General features: G+C 55.4%; 1 protein-coding gene across 3 annotated transcripts in view; it reads right to left on the bottom strand.

The window, feature by feature from the left end:
- Positions 1-14,865, bottom strand: part of SSBP3 (single stranded DNA binding protein 3) — a 166,632-nt gene that overhangs the window by 35,147 nt on the left and 116,620 nt on the right. The gene's annotated exons all lie outside the window — the stretch shown is intronic.

A 14,865-nucleotide genomic window follows, 5' to 3' on the forward strand; every position in this document is an offset into this window, starting at 1 on the left:
ACAGCAATCACGGCCCTCCGTGGGCACCAGGTAAGGGGGGTAGGTCTGGCAAGTGGTGGTAGCCCATCTTCCTGGAATGGTGGGGAAGTTGCCAGTGAGAGGAGCAGGACAGTATACGACGTGTCTCCCTCGGAGTCACCTCTGCATAACCTCAGGAATCCTCACAGCTTCCGAGGTCCACTCTGTGCAAGGATCAGTGAAAGACTCATTGATTTCCGGCTGAGCAAACGCCCCGGCTGACCTCCCCTCCTCCCCGTGCCTCTCTGAGGAGCCAGGACAGTGCTGGGCAGGTGGCGAGGGCGAGAGGTCTGTGCGCTTGTGAATCTGGCTTCCCGGGACGGGCTGCCAGGACACCCCGCAGGAGGCACTCAGATCATGTTTTACTCGAGAGGTCCCATGGAGACAGGAGACGCAGAATCAGCAGGCGACGGTTTTCAAAACAAAGGGAGGAAACATGGCAAATGAAAGTACAGGCGGCGTCCAAGACCTAACCAGAGCCCCCCCCAGTGCTGCTCCCTGACTCTGCCTCAGCCCCGCGCACAGACGGGAAAGCCAAGCCCCAGGGACGTGGGCTCACTGGTCCCACGTCCTGGCTTGGCGCCCTGCACCACACCCAGCGTGGAGGCTGGGGTCAGCAGCCGCGCGAGGACCCCAAGAGCACGGCCACCACTGTGGCTGAGCTACAGGAAAAGTCAGCAAACCTATGGCTCAGGGCCAAATCTGGCCTGTCACCTGCTTTTGTAAATAAAGTTTTATTGGAACACAGCTATGCTCATTTGTGTACCGTCTTTGAGACTGCTTTCATGCTGTATCAGTACAGTTGAGCAGTTGTGACAGAGATCAGATGGCCCACAAAGCCTGAAATATTTACTATCCAGCCCTTCACAGAAGAAGTTTGCTGACCCTTGAGCTTAGTAATGGTTTTCAAGACTGAAGAGGGAAAAAATTGGAGTCTTTTTAAATTCTCAAGGAAAAGCAAAACAGTGCTAGATCTACTTTCTGATTTTAACCTCACATCTCTTTAATAAGATAAATGAAGCAAAAATTAACCCCATTTTACAAAGGAGAACACTGAAGTCCAGCGACATTACAGCATTATTTACCAGAGCCAGGATCTATCCCACTGACGACAAGAGAATGAGTGCCCGGATCCGGGGTCAGCAAACCTGAGTTCTGGTTCCCCCACCAACATGCCATGTGACCAATCTCTGAGCCCCGGTTTTCTGGGCCATTGGTCTTAAACAAAATGATCTTTCATTACTATAACACAATAACCAGCATTCATGACCAGTTGTTTGGTCCCAGAGCATCTCCTTGCTCACCATCTTCCCTGCGTTCATTCTTGCCACAATGCTGGGGGACACACTCTTCCCTCGCTCGCCAGCACAAAACATTCTGGGGGCTTGATTCCAACCCTGAATTCTTTCAGCAGGTTCGTGCTGTTTGACCCTCACCTATGCAGTGAATTCAGAAGAATTCTCTAGGGTTATCTCAGGAAAGGGCTCTACCTACCTTGAAAGGCTGTGCTTGGGGTGGGGGCGGGGCAAGGAGAGGCGACTGTGCTTCCAGCCGCTGCTGCTAAACCCTTGAGGCCTCCCTGCTCAAGATTCTTTGTATGTGCCTGTGTCCACAGAACTCAGCACTCTTTCCAGGGACACAGGAAAAAGCATTAATACGCAGAACTTATGGGCAGAACCCACGTCCACCTGGCAGTGCACCCAGCCACTGGGTCCCAGCACCCTGGGCTGAGTGTGCGCTAAGCACTGGAGACACAAAAATAAGCAGTACTCTGGCCTTCCCTGAAAGAGTCCCAGGCAGTGTGGAGAGAGCAAGGTGTAACTGTGACCAGAGCAGCATTCCAACAGAGGCAGGTACCAGGTGTGCGATTACAGAACCATCACATTGCGTAGGCAGGGCGTGGAAGGATGAACAGGCGTCCTCTGGCAGAGCAGAAATGAAAGGGGCTTCTGGGCTGAGATCGGCATCTGTGTGGCAGAGGCAAGAGTGGGCATGGTGCTGGGGTGGGGCCTCATGCACAAGATGGTGACCCTGGGGCTGGGACCTTCAGGCTGAGGAGTGGGGTCATTTACCTTTGGGAGCTCATGCAAGGGAGTGGTGATCAGACCTATGTCTTGGGAAGCACACATCCATTCCATTCCTTTCCAAAGACGTTTCTGTGCCCTTCCCCGAGTTAGAATAAAGACCTGTGGCCACTGGAAAACAGTGAGTTCACAACTGGGGTGCTAATTCCCATCTCTTGCTAACTACACATGGAGTGTTTACCTGCTTCCCCACTAAGCCACACTCCAGCCCTGAACAGCCAGCCCTCTTTAATGCTGGCGAGGGTTTCCGAGACCCAGTCCCAGCCATGTGGGTTTCTGGCCGACATCCGGATAGCACACTCTCTCCTCCCAGACGTCTACTGGTTGCAGTAGAGACCGGCTCTGTGGGTAAGTGGGAGAGGCAGAGACACACCCAGGATCCAGAACCATGCCAATCCTGCAGAACACAGGGAGGACACGCCTACCTTGCCAAGAGAACCAAATCTCCCCCCCACCCAACAAAAGACTGCCTTTCGCTCTGAAAGTGGACAGGGCTGCAAAGACGCATCCCGCTCCTGCCCGCCAGCCTCCACGCCACCTCTCGCCAACACTCAGGCTCCACTGTTAATCACGGCAGCACAGTGAAGGCGAGGTGCATGTTAAAAAGGCACTGCCTCGTCCGCCCAGAGAATTCTTGCTCTACTTTTAGCTCTCCGGGCACATGCGTGCACACAGCCTTCCTGCCCTACCCCCTTATGCCCAGACAGGCGATCCAAAAGGTACAGATTCGTCATACCAACTAGGGCAGGGAGACCAAGGCTGTGGAAGCTATAAATCCAGATGCCAGAATTCAACCCCAACTGTCCACTGGGCAGAAGAGGGCTGAGAAGGAAAGAGGAAAGTTGGCCAAGGTTCCCCCTTTAGTTTTGTGGCTTCCAGGACGACTGGGTGGTTTCTCGTGCCTCTTCTCCCCTGAGAAGCTTGGGGAATGGACCAAGATCTCGTCTTCCTTCCTCGGCTAAGGAGAAGCAACAGGATGGGGTGAGGGAAAGAACCAGGACACCAGGGAGAGACGGGCTGAGGAAGCCCCGCCCACTGTCACCCAGGCAGTGGGCTATGAAACCTGGAGAACCTCAGTGGCAACACGAGGGGCAGCCATGTGGAAGAGCTCCAGATTCATGGGCCAGGGGCACGTCTGCAGTCCCCTCCCAAACTCCCTAACCTCGCCTGTAAAACAGGCCACCCCACCTCCCCCCAGAGAGCCACAGATACCGAGCGTCCAGTACTTAGTCCCGTGCTGGGGACCAGCCCTCACCACAGGGCAGCTGCCGATACACAGAGCTGTGCTCAGATCCTCCCCGCCCCAAGGAATCCTTCAGGAAGCCCCTCTTTCCCTGACTAAACCTTCCTATTACCCCACTCCCAGGGAGCTGCCCCCTTGCCCACTAACATGTAACCCGTCCGAATCTGAGCTAGTCTCAGGCTGGACTCATGGCCCTCACCAACCCCACCTGACGTGGGGTGCTCTTCAGCCAACTCCACAAAAGCCAACTGGCCCTCGAAGTGCTCCATTACTTCTTCTGCCCCCAAAGCCCTTGATGCCCCCAGAGGACAGGGCCTGGGTTTCTTCTGTTTACCACTGCACCTCCCATGTCTACTCCTTCTAACGTTACATTTTTCTGATGGGCAGACTGAGGCCCAGAAAGATAAAGGCACTGCCCCAGAACAGACTGCAAGTCTCCAAACTCTTAGACCCTTTCCATAACTCCAGAATAAGTCTCTCGGGGTCAGTTATTATAATTAATCTGCGGAAGAGGCACTTAATCAGATTCACATTTTGGGTGTACATTTTTTTACCTTGAAGCAAGGATGGGACAAGACTTTGTCAAAGTCTTCTTGAATAAAAATGACCCGAGACTGAAGAGGCTTCAAGGGGAGGGGAGAATTCTGCAATCTGCAGAAGAGGCCCTGCAGACGTGCTGGGCGGGGCAGGGCTGGGTCTGAGAGCAAAAGCTCTGGCCCTTGTCCCAGGGACCAAGAGCTGGTTCAACAACGGGGTGAGGGTAGTAGGGGCTAGATCACAAAGAGGTCTGGATGCCTTAAAAAGAGCCTGGACTTTATTCTTTTAACGAAGGGACACCACTGACAAGAAGAAGACCACCTGACGGAGGGGATGAGCCACTCCACTGACCTGCAGTGAGCCCAGGCTGGAGTCTGCCACGTGGACCAGGAACAGCTGGAGCCAGGGACTGCCTTGCCTCCCAGCCCTGGGAGCCCAGCAGGGCCAGGCGGAGAGCTGTCCCTCCTGGATGTGCGCGGAAGGAACGGATGCCCAGAAACCAGCCCCTGGGAAGAAGCCCTTGTGCAGACACCTGATCTGCCTTTCATTCTGAACACATTCCCAAACTCAGAGCTGGTGAAGCAGGTAGAGCTGTTCCTGTTTCACAGGTGGGGAAACTGAAACTCCAGTGATGCCCAGGTGAGTCACTAGTGACAGAACTCAGGAGTACAGTCAGCCCTCCATATCCATGGAGGCAGAACCCAACGATAGGGAGGCAGACTGCACTTGGCCATTTGATATAAGGGACTCGAGCATCCACAGACTTTGGTATCGGTGAGGGGTACTGGAACCAATCTCCCCGTGGATACTGAGGGACAACAGTAGAAGCAAAGACCCAGCCCCCTGGTGGGAGAGCTGACAGTAACTCACAATAGCAAGCTCACCCTGATGAGCTTGGCAGGAACAGAGTCAGAGGCTTTTGGACATACAACCTGCTTCCCTGCTTCCACCTCCCCCGTCAGCTCCTGTCGGTGGACAAGGGACAAGGAGTCAAGGTGGCAGGGCCCAAGGGGACAGCCACGTGGGCAGGGTTAAGTAAGGTGACATGTCAGAGGGCCAAATAAGACCCGGTGCTTAGCAGGTGCCAAAAGCATCAGTCTAACCGAAGGGTTAAGCACTAAAAAGCCAATCAATCTCGAGAATACCCCGAACCTCTCCCACACTTCACTGCCACCAAGGCTGTAACTGAGCCCGAGATTCCTTATGGAACAAGGAGAAAACTCACGGCGACCCTTGCTCTTGGTTGAGCTGAAGACCTACCTCCATCCTGGCCTCTAGCTCGCACAAAAGAACAGCCCAGGACACCCGTGCTTGTGTCCACAACACAGGACCCAGAGTGTTTACCCGCACCAGGCAGGGCTTCACAGGCATCATTTCGTGGTGTCCTCCTATCTGCCCCAAGAGGTAGGGGGTATCTTCACCCCAAACTGTCAGGTGAAGCAGCTGAGGTTCAGAGAACTTAATGGACTTTCCCAAGGCAACCAATGTGCCAACCCAGGCTGCATGACCCCAGGGCTGTCAGGAAGCACGTTTAGAGAGGGTGAAGGAGGGATGGGACACACAGGGGGCAGATGAGCTAACAGGCAAGTGGGAGCTCCAGGGGCCCAGCCGCTGGGCTTCTGACCATTGGTCAACACTGGGTCACGTTTCCACGGCAGCAATAAACCATCACTGAACACGAGTATACGTGCATGTGTATAGGCCATCCTCACCAGCGCTCTGAAAAGGAAGCACTGCAATGTGCCGAGTGACTGCTTCCCAGCACAGCCCAGGAGATCAGTGCCTAGAGAGCTCGGATAACCCGCCCAGAACACGTCACCAGGAGTGGCAGTGGGCTGTCTTGCTCCAAAGCCCCTGCTCACAGCCGCTGAGCATTGACAACCCTCTTTGGCCAGGCCTCTCCTGCAGCTGAGTGCCCTCTGCTCCCCTCCACTGCAGACACAGCTGAAGTGGTGTCCCCAGGGTCAGGGAGCCCCTTGGAGAGCCCAGCACGGAACTGACACTTCATGAAAGCCATGGCCCCACCCGTGCTCTTAAATAGTCTAATCCCACCCTTTTGGTCTTAGCAAGAGATGGGGCTTCCTGGAACCTAGGGGTGGGCCTAGGCCAGAGGCTTCACTGATTCCAAGGCCTTCGTTTAAGGGAAGGAGCTTGTCAGGGAAAGGTCAGCTGGGGAGTTAATCTAGGCAGAAGCAGGACATGAACCCAAAATCCACACTATGGGTCTCCTGCTATGTCCCCAGCTCTTAGAAGAGCACCTCAGCAAGATGAGAGAAAGCCCTCTGACCACCCGGTCTGGGCCCAAGGCCCTGGGCCCAGCCCAGACTCCTCAAAGGGCACTTTCCTTTCAGGGCAGCACGATCTTATTCAGGGGGTCTATCTCAATCCACGTAATGCCAAGGTGTGTTAATTCCAGGATTCCGCTGGAATTCCCTTCCTCAAACCTCTTCTGCTACAGGGCTGAGAAATTTGATCTTTTTTTTTTTTTAAAAGGAAAAAACATCTCAGCATGATTTGTAGAGAAGGGAGCAGGAGCCGAGGAGGGTCTACCCCACCCCCTGCCCCCCACCCATGAGAGGTGGGGAAATCTTCTGGGGGAATGGAGGCACCCATGGCAGAGCAGCTCTCCAGCACAGGGGGAGAAATTCAATTCTAAGAGAAACCCAGGTCCAAAGGGGAGAAGGATAAACCAGCCCAAGCTCTTAACAAACCAGAGGTGAAGGCGCTGCTGACACCAATCCTCTGGCATCAGATCCATAAAAGTCAGAGATTCGGGAGTCGGTTTAGAGCTCAAGAGAAGAGGCCCAGAGCGGGGGTCATGGCCCCTGGGGTCTCCCGGGGTGGGAAGAGCAGCAGCTGAGCACAGCCCCCGGGCCTCCCACACGTCTGAGGGTCCCTCCGGAGCCGCTCCCCGGCCTCTCCCTGGAGAGGGATTGGAGCCAGGACGGGTCTGGGGCAGCAGGGGCGGGCGGCAGGGGCGGGCGGCAGGGCCGGCTGCAGCCCACGCGTTCCCGGGTGTGGGGCTGGCTCCACGACAGGGGGCGGTCGAGGCCTGAGGAGCCGCCGGGTGCTTTGTTACTGAGCAAACCTCCCAGGCACTGACTGCTGATGCATAGCTAACAGGGTGGCAGACACTGATTTATGTTCAACTTTCCATTTCATCAGCGAGAGTGGAGTTCACATTTTGGGGAGGGGGAGGTGGCCTGCGTGTGCAGACACAAACATGCCCACGCGTGCACTCAGGCACAAGCACCGGTCACGGTGGCAACTTTTTTTTACCCTTTTTAGGAAGGAGGGCGAGGGGACGAGGCAGCCTGGCACGTCAGGAGTAACCTTTTGTCCACGGTTGCTAGGAGCCCTGGCCGGTCATCTGCCGCTGGGCAGACGTTAGGCACCAGGCTGGTTGCCGGGCGGGGCGGGAGCACAGACTGACCTTTGTGGAGGTAGTGTTGGCAAGAAAGAAAGTCTTTTTTTCCCCCTCTCTTGCCCTGGCCTTTCCGCACAGGCCGGGTGAACATGGGGCGAGGTCTGCGTGTGGGTCCACGGCAGGGAAGGGAGGAACAGCCCAGTGCACAATGCTTCAGAGTGGCAGGGGTTCATAAAGGCCTCTTGGGCACCCCTCACTAGAGTGATGAGCAAACTAAGGTCCAGAGAGGGGAGGGTGGCCCCCCAAGGACACACAGCAGTTTAGCAGCAGGGGGGCTGGACTCAAAGCAGGCGTCCAACTCCCAGGGCAGGGGTCTTCAGGCTTAAAGGCTGCCCCTGGCTTCATCTCAGTAACGGGAGGGGCGTGGGGGGGGGGGGCGTTCCGCTGCTGCGGGCAGCAAGTCAGCTTGGAAGAGGCGGGGGCTCGGGTGGGAACAACAAGCGCTCCCACCTCCAGCCGTGGCCCAGGGCCCAGCATTTGCAGCGCCCCGCCTCCGCTCTAATCCTTCTCAGCAGGGGTGACCCTGCCTTCTGTCAGTCTGGAGGCAGACAGCAAGGCGAGGGGCGGGGACGGGGGGGTGCTTCTGTCCCCCGGAGGACCCGGCGTGCTCACCCCGGACACAGCTCCTCTGTCCTCTCTCCCACAGACCAGTGCACCTATCAGACCCCCTGCGCCCACAGGGAAGCAGACAGGGCAAGGGGCTGGGGTCGGAGAGCCGGCCCAGAAAGGGGAGGAATCTGCTCCCCAGCAGACAGGGAGTTCATCAAGAAGCCCCGAACCCCACCACCCCGCCCAGGCCTGTCTTCCCTGAGCAGCACTCTGGCCAACTTGAGCCGCGCTTTCCTCATCCAGACCGTGGGAATGCTAGCAGCTCTCAGGCCTACCTAACAGGCAAATGAGATCACAGAGGGGGCACCTTCGCTGATCCGGAGGACGTTCCACCAGCAACTATGAGAGGGCTTCGGCCAGTTCCACTTTAGGACCTGGGAGCACGGCTGGGGAGGCCAGGAAGGGCTAGCCTGGGAGGCCACGAGACCGCATACGGGGTCTCGTCCCCTGCAGAGGGAAGGCTCCAACAGGGTAGGAGGTACCGGAGACTCGGCAAGAGGCTGACTCTCAGCCCCACACCTGCCTCCTGCTCTGGCCTCACCCCGCGCCTCAGTCCAAAGCAGGCCTCCTCCTGGCCCTGCTCCCCGCGCCCCCCGCCCCAGCTAAAACATCCAGCGCGGGGGTCACCCGTCGGGGGCAGGGGGCACCAGCCACCGCACTCAGTCATCACTCCAGCTCAGGCCTGGCCACCTCCCATGGGGACCACAGCCTGGGCTTCACACCTCCACGCTGGCCAGCCTGCCATGAGCCCAGCCCCTCCAGGCCACTGGTGCTCTTCCTGGGACCATATCACTCCCCTTCTTAGGGACCTTCCACGGCTCCCCTCTGTCTTTAAGTTCAAGTCCTTCGTGTGTCTGTCCGGACCTCCTGCCATCCCAAACTTGCCCTTTCACATCCACGCCCAGGCACAATGGCCCCTCCGTGTAATCACCCCTGCCTCCTTCACCAGACAGTCTGTGTGAGCCACTGAGGGCAGGTTCCCTGGCTGCCTCCTTAGTCTGCAGTGCTCAGCACGGCTGGGTGGCTGGGAGGTCGCTGAGCCCTTAGAGACCATGTCTGGCCGATGAGTTAACAACAAGCCGGGGCCAGGCCTCACATGGTTCTAGCCTCAGATTCACCAGCTGTCCAGTGGGGATCTGGGCCCTCACCCCTCAAATCCTCCCTAGTAGCAGGCTTTGAAAGCCACAAAAACAAGGTGGTTTAATTCTTCCCAAGTCTCCCCTAGTCCCAGACTTGCCCTCATCAGCACAGAGTAGTCCTTCCTGTTGCAGCAGCTTTCTGGCAGGAAGAATGTCAGCTCACTCTGCTGCTGCCTGCTTCCCGCTGGACAGGAAGGCAGGAAACGGCCCAGCTCTTGCGAACTGCCCGAGCTGCTGCTGCCGGCATGTTCTCATTTGCTGGGCTTTGATCTTCCCTGGAAACACATCACCCCACCCCAAGGCTCACAGTCGTCAAGGCTCTCTGCTGGGCATCTAGTCTCTGCTTGGTTACCACCAGTGTCAAGGAGCTCACTACTTCATCATTAAATTAGCAGGTGGTAGAAATGTCTTCCCTACAAAGACTTCAAGTGGTCTCCCTCTCTTTTTCTCAGAAGGATCTGCGATCTACGGGCTGACCTCACAGAGGCAGGGCTGAATATCTTATACATGGCAGAACTTCAGATACTTCAAGTCAGTCATCAGAACCCTCCTGAGGCTGCTTCTCTCCCAGAGAAACCCCAGCTACTCCAGTGGGAGATAAGCAGAGAAGTGTATCATATAATCTCAATAGCAAAGGACCAAGGTCATGTGTACCTCTCTCCCTCTTATTTCTAGATCATTTCTCTGCTTCCTGGGCTATACACATCATTTGTTTCTTCTTCTCTCTCCCCCCTGTAACTGACGGGGAGGGGTTCTCTGGGGCAGACCTCAACCTCCTTCAAAGGTGGGTGGGCTGGGCCAGCAGAAATGAGGACTCACTGGAACGGGGGACATGTCAAGCCCTACATGTCCGCCACCGTGGCGGAAAGTATCTGGGCATGTTCAGAGCAGGACGGGCTGAGCTTGGCAAAGGGAGCTGGGTCCCCCAGGGCTGTCTTTTCCAGAGAAGGCACAGTCTGTAGACCTATGACTTCTGCTGGCATTTGAATGGAAACATTGGCTACTTTTTTTTTTTTAATTATTTATTTATTTATTTTTGGCTGTGTTGGGTCTTCGTTTCTGTGCGAGGACTTCCTCTAGTTGTGGCAAGCGGGGGCCACTCTTCATCGCGGTGCGCGGGCCTCTCACTATCGCGGCCTCTCTTGTTGCGGAGCACAGGCTACAGATGCGCAGGCTCAGTAGTTGTGGCTCACGGGCCTAGTTGCTCCGCGGCATGTGGGATCTTCCCAGACCAGGGCTCGAACCTGTGTCCCCTGCATTGGCAGGCAGATTCTCAACCACTGCGCCACCAGGGAAGCCCTGGCTACTTTTAAGAGAAGATGGCTAGAGTTTCTCCTTCTCCTTCCATTATTTTTCCCCCCTTTTCTCTTGCTCTCTATTCTCTCTTCTTCTCCTAGACAATCAGACATGTATCTACATTAGGACCCTGACTGCTGTGGAAGAACACGAGGATCAGGAACCAGGAAGCTGGGTTTAGGCTCTGATTCCAGCCCTCGGTTGATAACTTTGGGCAGGTCATTCACCTTTCTGAGTCTCACTTTCCCAATCAGCCATGCCTCCTCTGCAGAAACGCTGTGATCAGAATGAAAGCAGGCTGCATGTCTAAAAACACTTCATAACTGAAAACAATTATTGGAATTTAAAACAAAACAAGAACAAAAACAGCCTGTACCCAATGCTCCCTTCTCCGTGACCCCCTGCCCTCCTGCAGTTCTCCAGCTCTGGACCTAGAAATCCTCATTGGACGGCGCCTCCCTTCAAACCACCTTAGGGCCAAGGAGCTGGGGACCCACCCAGACCAGTAGGCCTGGCCAAAGCCAAGCTGAGTTTGCCAGATGTGCAGCCCAACTGACTTCAGCTGCGTGAAAAAAAAATGCCACTGCTTGATTATGTAAAATCCATCTGGATCCAAAGCAGAAAATCCAAGTGGGAAGGGCCCTCAGAGACCATATGGTCCACCCTGCTTTGTCTACTGCTGAAGAAACTGGGGCCCAGAGATGGGGAGCAACTTGCCCAAGGTCACTCAGCAAGTACATGGACAAGCAGGGGGCTAGAACACGTGTCCTCAGGCTCCAGAACTCCAAGTCCTTCCCCACTCTCCACACCACCACCCCTGGACCCGCCTAGCCTGGTCAGAATGCCGGACCTAGAGCTTGGGGGCCGGTTGGGCTCCACTCCTAGTAACACGAGCAACACAAACTCAGTTCAAACATTTCCTGAGTCCCCAGTGCACACCAGGTGCTGGGGATGCCAAGATTGAGGCGGTCTTTTTGTAAGGAACACTAAGAATTAGAATGTCCTTGCTACGGTCTCCCATGACCCATAGAACCCCACAATATTCCCCAATAGAGAGGTGTGGTTAGGTCAGGTCCCAAACCATCACCCCGTCAGCCCTCAGCTTGCTTCCAAACACATCTCATGCCACAGGACCACAGGCACTGTCCACCTCGGAAACCCCAACACCGAATAAGGAAGAGCAAACAGATGGGACCTAATGTGAAGATGGCCAAACCTTCTGACCCCAAGTGGAGCCTCACAGCCTGACAGTCAGAGGCCTGAGGCAGGAAGTCCTCTGTGTTGCTTTCTAAGGGGCCAGGAGTGGGGGTGAAAAGCTGGTCCCTCACACCCACCTTGGAGTCCTCAACTAAATTTAGCACCAACTAGGGTTGGAGTCCTGACCAGAAAACCAGGTTGGCCACCTTGGGGCAGGGTTTGGCCAAAGCTGGATCAGCCAACCCAGGCTGGCTCCTTGGTGCAAAGCCCCTCCTGCAGCAGAGCTGCCTGCCAGGCCGTGACCAAGTAGGGGAAGAAGTGCAATTGTTGGCAGGAGATAAAACCATGATACCATCTCTATTTCCCTTCTAATATCAGAGTGGCCGCCTGCAAGGTGCGCGAGGGTCAGGGCCAGCAATCAATAGCTAATACTCCTGTTGGGAGCCGGCCTGCTCCGGAAATGGGCAGCCACTACCTCCTTCCAGAGAGATATCCTTTCCCCGCAACAGTGACCCAGCCCGAGCAGTTCAGCACCCTGACCAGGAAGGACCTCATCCACCTTCATCTGACTGATGGAGAAATGATGCCCCTTGGGGTGGGAATAGGGGTAGGGGTCTAGCCAAAGTCACCCAGGAAGCAGAGAGGCTGGGACACAGCCCCCTGCTTAATGATCCAGCAAGCTCTTGATGGTTCACCCTAACTGGGGATCAGAGAAGACCTCAAGTCAAGAGGGTGGGTCCAGGAACTTCCCTGGCAGACCAGTGGTTAAGAATCCGCCTTCTAATGCAGGGGATGCAGGTTTGATCCCAGGTCGGGGAACTAAGAACCCACATGCCGCACGGCAACTAAGCCCGCGCGCCACAACTACTGAGCCTGTGCGCCACAACTAGAGAGCCTGTGCGTGCCGCAACCACTGAGCCCACATGCTGTGGAGCCCACGCGCCACAACCAGAGAAGCCCACACCCCACAGCGATGAGCCCGCACGCCGCAACAGAAGATCCTGCATGCTGCAATGAAGATCCCACGTGCTGCAACTGAGACCCGACACAGCCAAATAAATAAATATTTTAAAAAAAAAAAATGGGGCGGATCCGAAAGTTACCTCTGTTTGATGGTAGCTGGTAGTGGCTTAATAAGGACAGGAATCAGTCTGGGCTTTCTGACCACACACCCCTGAATGTCACATGGGAGGGCCTAAGAAGTATGTCTGGAATTAGGCCTTAACCATGGACAATTGTACCAAAGCAGAAAGTTGGGAGCTGCCCACATATCAGGCAGACCTCTCCTTGCCCCGGACTCAGGCCAAAGAAGACGACGATGGCCTATTTAAAAAAAATACAGCTGGCTGTTGTCCACCTCTCCTGCCACAGTGGCCTGCACTGGGCACCCAGATGCCAGCAAGCAGCCTCAAGAGGGATGCACACAGGTGGAGCCTGGTACCTGGGTGAGCTCTGCCCACTAGGCAGGAAAGCCACGTCCGCACTGTGTGAAGGGCAGCCATGGCATCACTGGTGAGGATATGTGAGCCTGGGAAAGGAGTCCCAACCAGAGAGAACACCACGGGAAAGACCACCAGCTGGGTGCAGAACACCCGTCTGCAGTGGCCAGGAAGGCGGCTGCCCCTTGGCATGGATGACCCTCTCAGGCAGTAGCCCCTTGGGTTTCTCCTCTGGGGAAAAGGGAGAAGCCTGTCAGGCTCCTGTCTCTCTTGGGTTCATGGGTTTCCAAGGCTTTGAACATCTCACTCTCTCTTCGAAGTCTGGTCCCTCTACCCAATGTCTGTGCCCTTACCCCAAGCCTCACCCGAGGCAATGCCTGGTCTGGTCCAACCTGAAGCCTATACACCCATTTCCATCCCTGGGACAAGGTCCCAGTGTGGACCATATGCTAGGAATGCATATAGACACATGCATGGCCATCCAGTGCCTTGAGTTTCCATCCCTAAATCCCTCTCACTCCTCTCACCGCCATCTTGGTAGGCGACCTGCTGTTTCTGTTGGAGAACACCCATATTTCACTGATTCCCTTTCTTGGCTGGTAAGCAGCATGTCCTAACCCTCCTCTCCTGGGAGTTAACATCAACCATAATGTGAGACCTTGCAAAGCAGAAGTGTCTTCCAGGTCACCTCCTATCCTGGGAGGAAGTCATGTTAACATCCCCTAGAGGTGCCTGTCCCATTTTCGCTAAGATACCTCATACCTCCAGTGCCAGGGAGCCCCTGCCTCCTGTGGCCCACGGCTCACGGCGAGATGCACGCGGTGCGAAATTCTGGCTGTCACCAAGCCAAAGGCTCCTCAGACTTTGCCTCACTGGTCCCAGTTTTGAATTCATGAGCTACACAGAGAAATCTCTGCCTTCTCTTCTAGACAACAACTCTTTCCATACTCTTATCTGGAAGAGCTAACCTTTCAAAAGGTGTGGGGAACTCAGGCAGGTTCTCAAACCCGGCCGCAGACAGGTTGGAAAGAATGTCACACTCAAGAGCTTCATCATAAAAGTTCCTTCCGGCCCCAGACGCCGATTTCTCTCTGACGGCCTTTCCCAGTCTCAGTCTGGTTTAAATCCAACGAGTTCCCGGAGGGGACAGCAGAGATGGAGGAGGAGGCAGGGTGAGGGTGAGGCAGGTGCACCCACCCCAGCAAATCAGAAAGCCATCTCCCCACACCCCGCACCCAGACAGCCCAACAAGGTGTCTTTCAGGGAAGACCAGGCTCTCAACCCACATGAGAGCTGCTCCTGCCTTGGCGGGCAGAGCACGGGCACAGATGCTTGTGGGACGCCGTCTGTGATCACACTCGGAAAAAATCAAGTGGTTAACCAGAGGGAAAGGATTCCCAGACCTGCCAGGATGGTGGGTTTTTTGTTTTTTTTAGATTACGCCTAAGGTTTGTAGTTTTTGGACAGGCAAAGTAAACAGTGACAACGACAGCAGCAACAAAACAGAAACAAAGAACAGTTTACTTGTTTAAAAAAGAAAAAAAAGCCTTTTGTTAAAAGACAGCTCTACACGGACTTGGAAGCAGCCCGCTGCAGCCCCGACCAGGGGCGGGCTGTGTCGTGAGTGCGAAGCTGGTGTGAAGAAAACAAACTCCGGCAGAAGTGACACAGCACATGCAGGAGGGTGTCTGCTCTCCATGCTTCTTTTCTCCCCTCCTCGGTTTTTGGAAGGGGTGGAGAGAGGGATGGGATGGGAAGGGTCTGAACCAGCATAAAGGCAACTGTATTTAGACCATGGCAAACTGAGCTACCACTTACTTCTCTCTCTCTCCCTCCCTCCCGCCTGCCCGGGGCCTGGCCTGGAGTGAAAGGAGCA

This window comes from Eschrichtius robustus, chromosome 3, assembly GCF_028021215.1.
Source record: "Eschrichtius robustus isolate mEscRob2 chromosome 3, mEscRob2.pri, whole genome shotgun sequence".
NCBI lineage: Eukaryota > Metazoa > Chordata > Mammalia > Artiodactyla > Eschrichtiidae > Eschrichtius > Eschrichtius robustus.